The sequence below is a fragment of the Pristiophorus japonicus genome, chromosome 1 (assembly GCF_044704955.1).
Source record: "Pristiophorus japonicus isolate sPriJap1 chromosome 1, sPriJap1.hap1, whole genome shotgun sequence".
NCBI classification, from domain to species: domain Eukaryota; kingdom Metazoa; phylum Chordata; class Chondrichthyes; family Pristiophoridae; genus Pristiophorus; species Pristiophorus japonicus.
In genome coordinates this window covers 8,908,103-8,916,875 of record NC_091977.1, presented here as the reverse complement: position 1 = coordinate 8,916,875, position 8,773 = coordinate 8,908,103, and the positions used below count along the sequence as shown (strand labels likewise).

General features: G+C 44.7%; 1 protein-coding gene across 3 annotated transcripts in view; it reads right to left on the bottom strand.

The window, feature by feature from the left end:
• The window catches only part of LOC139262123 (FYN-binding protein 1-like), a 307,778-nt gene that overhangs the window by 25,648 nt on the left and 273,357 nt on the right, over nt 1–8,773 (bottom strand). The gene's annotated exons all lie outside the window — the stretch shown is intronic.

The following is an 8,773-nucleotide window of genomic DNA, read 5'->3' as shown; positions in this document are numbered from 1 at the left end:
AAAGTTCAACCGCAGTATCAACTCCGTCAACTGCCTTTATATTAAAATAAATAAGTTTCTCCTTTTTAATGAAAAATAGTCCTACTCTGTTATTAGTAAAAAATGGAAATGTACAGCTATTAGAATAAAGAGTAGTTCAGAAATAGGAGGGATCAGACAGAGGGGTAACGCGAGGCAGACGAAAATGGATTTGGAGTGTACGTATGTAAATGCCAGAGTGTGGGAAATAAGGTTGGTGAGCTGCAGGCACAAGTAGCCACATGGGACTATGATATACTGGCAAGAACAGAGGTCTGATTCAAAGAAGGGGAGGAATGGGCACTTAATATTCCTGGCTACAAGGTATTCAAGAGAGATAGGAGAAGGGGAAAAAATGAGGAGGGAGGGGTGGCGGTATTGATCAAAGATTACAGCACCTGAAAGGGATGGTGTCATCATAGGCAGTCCCTCAAAATCGAGGAAGACTTGCTTGCACTCTAAAAGTGAGTTCTTAGGTGACTGAACAGTCCAATACGGGAATTACAGTCTCTGTCACAGGTGGGACAGACAGTGGTTGAAGGAAAGGGTGGGTGGGACTAGTTTGCTGCACGCTCTTTCCTCCACTTAGGGCCAGGGACTCCCAGGTGTCGGTGGGGATGTTGCATTTTATCAAGGAGACTTTGAGGGTGTCCCTGAAACATTTCCTCTGCCCACCTTGGGCTCGCTTGCCGTGTAGGAGTTCCGAGTAGAGCGCTTGCTTTGCAAGTCTTGTGTCAGGCATGCGAACAATGTGGCCTGCCCAGCAGAGCTGGTCGAGTGTGGTCAGTGCTTCAATGCTGGGGTGTTGGCCTGATCGAGGATGCTAACATTGGTGTATCTGTCCTCCCAGAGGATTTATTTGAGGGTTCAAAGACAGAATTTATTCAGTTCGAATTAAGAAACAATAGAGGAGTTATTACACTGCTGGGTGTATACTATAGGCCACCAAATAGCGGGAGGGAGATAGAGGAGCAAATTTGCAGGCAAACTGGAGAAAGATGCAAGAATTTCGAGTAGTGGTAAGGGGGACTTCAATTATCTTAATATAGACTGGTAAAATAACAGTGTAAAGAGCAAAGAGGGGGAGGATTTCCTGAAATATGTATGAGGACTTTTTTGATCAGTATTTTTCCAGCCCAACAAGGAAGGAGGCAGTGCTGGATCTGGTTCTGGGGAATGAAATGGAGCATCTTTCACTGGGCGAGGATTTGGGAAATGGTGATCACAATATCATTAGGTTTGGAGTAGTTCTGGAAAAGGACAAGGAAAAATAAAATTTAAAAATATTCAACTGGCGGATGGCTAATTTCAACGAGTTGAAAAGGGATGTAGCCCAGTGAATTGTAAACCAAGATTGGCAGGTAAAATAGTGACTGAGAATTGGGAAACCTTCAATGAGCAGATAGTTCAGGTACAGACTAGATACATGCCCCCAGCTAGTTTCCTGGATGACTAAATAGAGATTAAAATGAAACAGAAAAAGGAGGGTTATGAAAAATATCAGGTTGATGAAGTAACAGAGAGACTTGATGATGTATATTAATGATATAAAAACCCAAAACGTTAACTCTGTTTTTCTCTCCACAGATGCTGCCTGACCCGCTGAGGTCTCCAGCATTTTCTGTTTTTATTTCAGATTCCAGCATCCGCAGTATTTTGCTTTTATATTGATATATATTAATGACTTGGACTTCGGTGTACAGGGCACAATTTCAAAATTTACAGATGACACAAAACTTGGAGGTATGGTGAGCAGTGAGAAGGACAGCGATAGACTTCAAGAGGACATAGAAAAGCTGGTGAAATGGGCAGACACGTGGCAGAAAAGTGCGAAGTGATACATTTTGGTAGGAAGAACGAGGAGAGACAAACTAAAGGGTACAATTCTAAAGGGGGTGCATGAACAGAGAGAGCTGGGGGTATATGTGCACACATCGTTAAAGGTGGCAGGGCAGGTTGAGAAAGCAGCTAAAAAAGTTTACGGGATCCTAGGCTTCATAAATAGAGGCATAGAGTTCAAAAACAAGGAAGTTATGATGAACCTTTATAAAACACTGGTCCGACCTCAACTGGAGTATTCTGTCCAATTCTGGGCACCGCACTTTAGGAAGGATGTAAAGGCCTTGGAGAGGGTGCAGAAAAGATTTACGAGAATGGTTCCAGGGATGAGGGACTTCAGTTATGTGGGGAGACTGGAGAAGCTGGGGTTGTTCTCCTTGGAACAGAGAAGGTTGAGAGGAGATGTGATAGAGATGCTCAAAATCATGAGGGATCTGGACAGAGTAGGTCGAGAGAAACTGTTCCCATTGGCGGAAGGGTCGAGAACCAGAGGACACAGATTTAAGGCGATTGGCAGAAGAACCAAAGGCGGGATGAGGAAATACTTGTTTACGCAGCGAGTGGTTAGGATCTGGAATGCACTGCCTGAAATCGTGGCTTTCATATTACAACAGTGGCTACACTCCAAAAGTACTTCATTGGCTGTAAAGTGCTTTGAGACGTCCAGTGGTCATGAAAGGCACTATATAAATGCAAGTTTTTCTTTCTTTTCAAAAGTGAATTGGATAAGTACCTGAAAGAAAGCATTTTGCAGGGCTACATGGAAAGGGCGGGGGAGTGGGACTAGCTGAGATGCTCTTGCAGAGAGTTGGCACGACCTTGACAGGCCAAACGGCCTCTTTCTGTGCTGTAAGCATTCTATGATTCTATCATTCTACGATAGTAGCGACGCAAAACTCAGAAATGTAGTAAACAAGGTGTGAATACAAAAAGTACAGAGAACTGAAAAAGGAAATAAGAGGGGCAAAGAAAGAATAGATTAGTGAGTAACATAAAAGGGAACCATAAAACCTTTTTCTAAACATATAAAAATAGTAAAAGGATAGTCAAAGGCTGGGTGGGGCCGATTCGGGACCAGAAAGGAGATCTTGTGGAGGCAGAGAGGATGCTGAGGTATTAATTGAGTGCTCTGAATCTGTCTGCACTAGAGAAGAGGATGCTGCCAATGTTGCAGTAAAGGAGGAGGCAGTGGAGAAATTGGATGGGATATAAATAGATAAAGAGGAGGGGGAAGAAATTGGCCTCCTTCGTGTCTCCCGTTAGCACCCCCAGGGAGCAATAACGGGGCACTAACGGTTTACTGGCCGGGTGCGGCAAAATTACCACTGCCCGCGAACTTGCATGGCGGGGGTTAGCACTGGTGCTAAAACTTACTGCCTCGATCTCCTGTGGCCCGGAGATCGTGTCGTCAACCGGTGCCCAGCACCCCGTTATCGACCGACCCATTGCAGCATCGCCGGGCATCAACAACAGCAGCTGCAGGAGGCGTTGTCACCTCGGCCGGCCGCTTGGGGAGTGCTAATTAAAGGCAGTGGTGGTCAGGTAGGCCAAAATTTCATTATCACCCCAGTGTGCTATTTTTTTAAATTTGTTCCACCCGAGATTGATCAGCCCTGCACTCTCTTAGAGTACCCACAAGGTTAGAATGCAGGTATAACAAGTGATCAGGAAGGCCAATGGAATCTTGACCTTTATTGCAAAAGGGATGGAGTATAAAAGCAGGGAAGTCTTGCTACAGTTATATAGGGTAATTGGTGAGGCCACATCTGGAATACTGTGTACAGTTTTGGAGTCCATATTTACGAAAGGATATACTTTGAAGGCAGTTCAGAGAAGGTTCACTAGGTCAATTCTGGAGATGAGGGGATTGACTTAAGAGGAAAGGTTGAGTAGGTTGGGCCTCTACTCATTGGAATTCAGAAGAATGAGAGGTGATCTTATCGAAACGTATAAGATTATAAGGGGGCTTGACAAGGTGGATGCAGAGAGGATGTTTCCACTGATAGGGGAGACTAGAACTAGGGGGCATAATCTTAGAATAAGGGGCCACCTTTTTAAAACTGAGATGAGGAGGAATTTCTTCTCTCAGAGGGTTGTAAATCTGTGGAATTCGCTGCCTCAGAGAGCTGTGGAAGCCGGGTCATTGAATAAATTTAAGACAGAAATTGCCGTGAAGGAAGCCTGAGTTATTAAAAGGTTGGCAGCACCGGTTGGGATAGGATGCATCCTAAGTTGCTGAGGGAAGGAAGGGTGGAAATTGCAGAGGCTCTGACCACAACCTCCCAACCCTCCTTAGATATGAGAGTGGTGCCAGAGGACTGGAAATTGCAAGGTTTACATCCCCATTCAAAAAAGGGTAGGGGTGTAAATCCAGCGACTACAGGCCAGTCAGCCCAGTGTCGGTGGTGGGGGAACTTTTATAGTCAATAATCTGGGACAAAATTAATTGCCACCTGGAAAAATATGGGTTAAGAAATAAAAACCAGCTTGGATTTGTTAAAGATAAATTGTGTTTGACTAACTTGAATGATAGTAGTGGTGAACTGTTGTTTTTCCGGCTGGAGGGAGGCATGCAGTTATGTTCCCCAGGGGTCAGTATTAGGACCATTGCTCTTTTTGATATATATTAATGAACTGGACTTGGGTATTCAGGACATAATTTACAGTTTACAGATGATACGAAACTCAGAAATGTAGTAAACAGTGAGGAGGATAGTAATCGACTCCAGGAGGACATAGGCAGACTAGTTTAATAGGTAGACAAATGGTAAATGAAATTTAACACAGAGAAGTGTGAAATGATTCATTTTGCTGGGAAGAATGAGGGGATGCAGTATAAACTAAATTGTACAATTCTGAAAGTGATGCAGGAACAGAGAGACCTGGGAGTATGCGCAAACAAGTCTTTGAAGGTGGTAGAACACGTTGAGAAGGCTGTTAAAAAAGCATATGGGATTCTTGGCTTTATAAATAGAGGCATAGAGTATAAAAGCAAGGAAGTTATGCTAAACCTTTATAAAACACTGGTTAGGTCCCAGCAAGAGTATTATGGCCAATCTGGTGCACCACACTGTAGTAGTGATGTTGGGGAGGGCATCAAACAGGAAATTAGGGGTGCGTGCAATAAAGGTGCAGCAGTTATAATGGGTGACTTTAATATGCACATAGATTGGGCTAACCAAACTGGAAGCAATACGGTGGAGGAGGATTTTCTGGAGTGCATAAGGGATGGTTTTTTAGACCAATATGTCGAGGAACCAACTAGGGGGGAGGCCATCTTAGACTGGGTGTTATGTAATGAGAAAGGATTAATTAGCAATCTCGTTGTGCGAGGCCCCTTGGGGAAGAGTGACCATAATATGGTGGAATTCTGCATTAGGATGGAGAATGAAACAGTTAATTCAGAGACCATGGTCCAGAACTTAAAGAAGGCTAACTTTGAAGGTATGAGGCGTGAATTGGCTGAGATGGATTGGCGAATGATACTTAAGGGGTTGACTGTGGATGGGCAATGGCAGACATTTAGAGACCGCATGGATAAACTACAACAATTGTACATTCCTGTCTGGCATAGAAATAAAAAAGGGAAGGTGGCTCAACCGTGGCTATCAAGGGAAATCAGGGATAGTATTAAAGCCAAGGAAGTGGCATACAAATTGGCCAGAAATAGCAGCGAACCTGGGGACTGGGAGAAATTTAGAACTCAGCAGAGGAGGACAAAGGGTTTGATTAGGGCAGGGAAAATGGAGTATGAGAAGAAGCTTGCAGGGAACATTAAGACGGATTGCAAAAGTTTCTATAGATATGTAAAGAGAAAAAGGTTAGTAAAGACAAACGTAGGTCCCCTGCAGTCAGAATCAGGGGAAGTCATAACGGGGAACAAAGAAATGGCGGACCAATTGAACAAGTACTTTGGTTCGGTATTCACGAAGGAGGACACGAACAACCTTCCGGTTATAAAAGGGGTCGGGGGGTCTAGTAAGGAGGAGGAACTGAGGGAAATCCTTATTAGCCGGGAAATTGTGTTGGGGAAATTGATGGGATTGAAGGCCGATAAATCCCCAGAGTACTTAAGGAGGTGGCCTTGGAAATAGTGGATGCGTTGACAGTCATTTTCCAACATTCCATTGACTCTGGATCAGTTCCTATGGAGTGGAGGGTAGCCAATGTAACCCCACTTTTTAAAAAAGGAGGGAGAGAGAAAACAGGGAATTATAGACCGGTCAGCCTGACATCGGTAGTGGGTAAAATGATGGAATCAATTATTAAGGATGTCATAGCAGTGCATTTGGAAAGAGGTGACATGATAGATCCAAGTCAGCATGGATTTGTGAAAGGGAATTCATGCTTGACAAATCTTCTGGAATTTTTTGAGGATGTTTCCAGTAGAGTGGATAAGGGAGAACCAGTTGATGTGGTATATTTGGACTTTCAGAAGGCGTTCGACAAGGTCCCACACAAGAGATTGATGTGCAAAGTTAGAGCACATGGGATTGGGGGTAGTGTACTGACATGGATTGAGAACTGGTTGTCAGACAGGAAGCAAAGAGTAGGAGTAAATGGGTACTTTTCAGAATGGCAGGCAGTGACTAGTGGGGTACCGCAAGGTTCTGTGCTGGGGCCCCAGCTGTTTACACTGTACATTAATGATTTAGATGAGGGGATTAAATGTAGTATCTCCAAATTTGCGGATGACACTAAGTTGGGTGGCAGTGTGAGCTGCGAGGAGGATGCTGTGAGGCTGCAGAGCGACTTGGATAGGTTAGGTGAGTGGGCAAATGCATGGCAGATGAAGTATAATGTGGATAAATGTGAGGTTATCCACTTTGGTGGTAAAAACAGAGAGACAGACTATTATCTGAATGGTGACAGATTAGGAAAAGGGGAGGTGCAAAGAGACCTGGGTGTCATGGTACATCAGTCATTGAAGGTTGGCATGCAGGTGCAGCAGGCGGTTAAGAAAGCAAATGGCATGTTGGCCTTCATAGCAAGGGGATTTGAGTACAGGGGCAGGGAGGTGTTGCTACAGTTGTACAGGGCATTGGTGAGGCCACACCTGGAGTATTGTGTACAGTTTTGGTCTCCTAACCTGAGGAAGGACATTCTTGCTATTGAGGGAGTGCAGCGAAGGTTCACCAGACTGATTCCCGGGATGGCGGGACTGACCTATCAAGAAAGACTGGATCAACTGGGCTTGTATTCACTGGAGTTCAGAAGAATGAGAGGGGACCTCATAGAAACATATAAAATTCTGACGGGGTTAGACAGGTTAGATGCAGGAAGAATGTTCCCAATGTTGGGGAAGTCCAGAACCAGGGGTCACAGTCTAAGGATAAGGGGTAAGCCATTTAGGACCGAGATGCGGAGGAACTTCTTCACCCAGAGAGTGGTGAACCTGTGGAATTCTCTACCACAGAAAGTTGTTGAGGCCAATTCACTAAATATATTCAAAAAGGAGTTAGATGAGGTCCTTACTGCTAGGGGGATCAAGGGGTATGGCGAGAAAGCAGGAATGGGGTACTGAAGTTGAATGTTCAGCCATGAACTCATTGAATGGCTGTGCAGACTAGAAGGGCCGAATGGCCTACTCCTGCACCTATTTTCTATGTTTCTATGTTTCTATGTTAGGAAGGATGTCAAGGCCTTGGAGAGGGTGCAGAGGAGATTTACCAGAATGGTTCCAGGGATGCAGGAGTTCAGTCATGTGGAGAGACTAGAAAAACGGGGTGCTCTCCTTGGAGCAGAGAAGGTTAAGAAGAGATTTGATAGAGGTGTTCAAATCCTGAATAATTTTGCCACTGGACCAAGACCTAGCTCTGTCAAGCCCGTGTGGTGGCTGGTGTGCAACAGCCACCACATGTTAAAAAAATCCACGCATAGGCATCTTCCACCCTTCAAGATGTAGTTCGGGACCTGGAATATTAGGTCCTTCATTGAAACACCTGTGAACTCATCCCTTTTTGGCGTGGAAGCAAGTTTCAAGGGACTGCCTATGATGATAAGTTTTGCTAGAGTAAATCAGGAGAAACTGTTTCATTGGCAAAAGAGTCAATAACCAGAGGGCACAGATTGACGGTAATTGGTAAAAGAAATAGGCAACATGAGGAACAAAATATTTACGCAGCGAGTGTTAGGATCTGGAATGCATTACCTGCAGTTGGAGCAGACTAAATAGTAACTTTTAAAAGGGAATTGAATTGGAACTTGAGGGGTGAAAATTTGCAGGGCTATGGGGAAAGAGCAGGGAAGTGAGACTAATTGGACAGCTCTTTCACAGAGCCAGCACAGGCACGATGGGCCGAATGGCCTCCTCCTGTGTTGCAGTTGTACAGGGTCTTGGTGAGACCACACCTTGAGTATTGTGTGCAGTTTTGGTCTCCTAATCTGAGGAAGGACGTTCTTGCTATTGAGGGAGTGCAGCGAAGGTTCACCAGACTGATTCCTGGGATAGCAGGACTGACATATGAGGAGAGACTGGATCGACTAGGCTTATGCTCACTGGAGTTTAAAAGGATGAGAGGGGATCTCATAGAAACATATAAAATTCTGACGGGACTGGACAGGCTAGATGCAGGAAGAATGTTCCCGATGTTGGGGAAGTCCAGAACCAGGGGTCACAGTCTAAGGATAAGGGGTAAGCCATTTAGGAGCGAGATGAGGAGAAACTTCTTCACCCAGAGAGTGGTGAACCTGTGGAATTCTCGACCACAGAAAGTTGTTGAGTCCAGTTCATTGGACATATTCAAAAGGGAGTTAGATGTGGCCCTTACGGCTAAAGGGATCTAGGGGTATGGAGAAAAGGCAGGAGTGGGATCATATTGAATGGTGGTGCAGGCTCCTGCACCTATTTTCTATGTTTCTATCATTCTATGATTCTGTACAGTAGTTCAAAAGCATGGCCACATTTCAGGTAGAT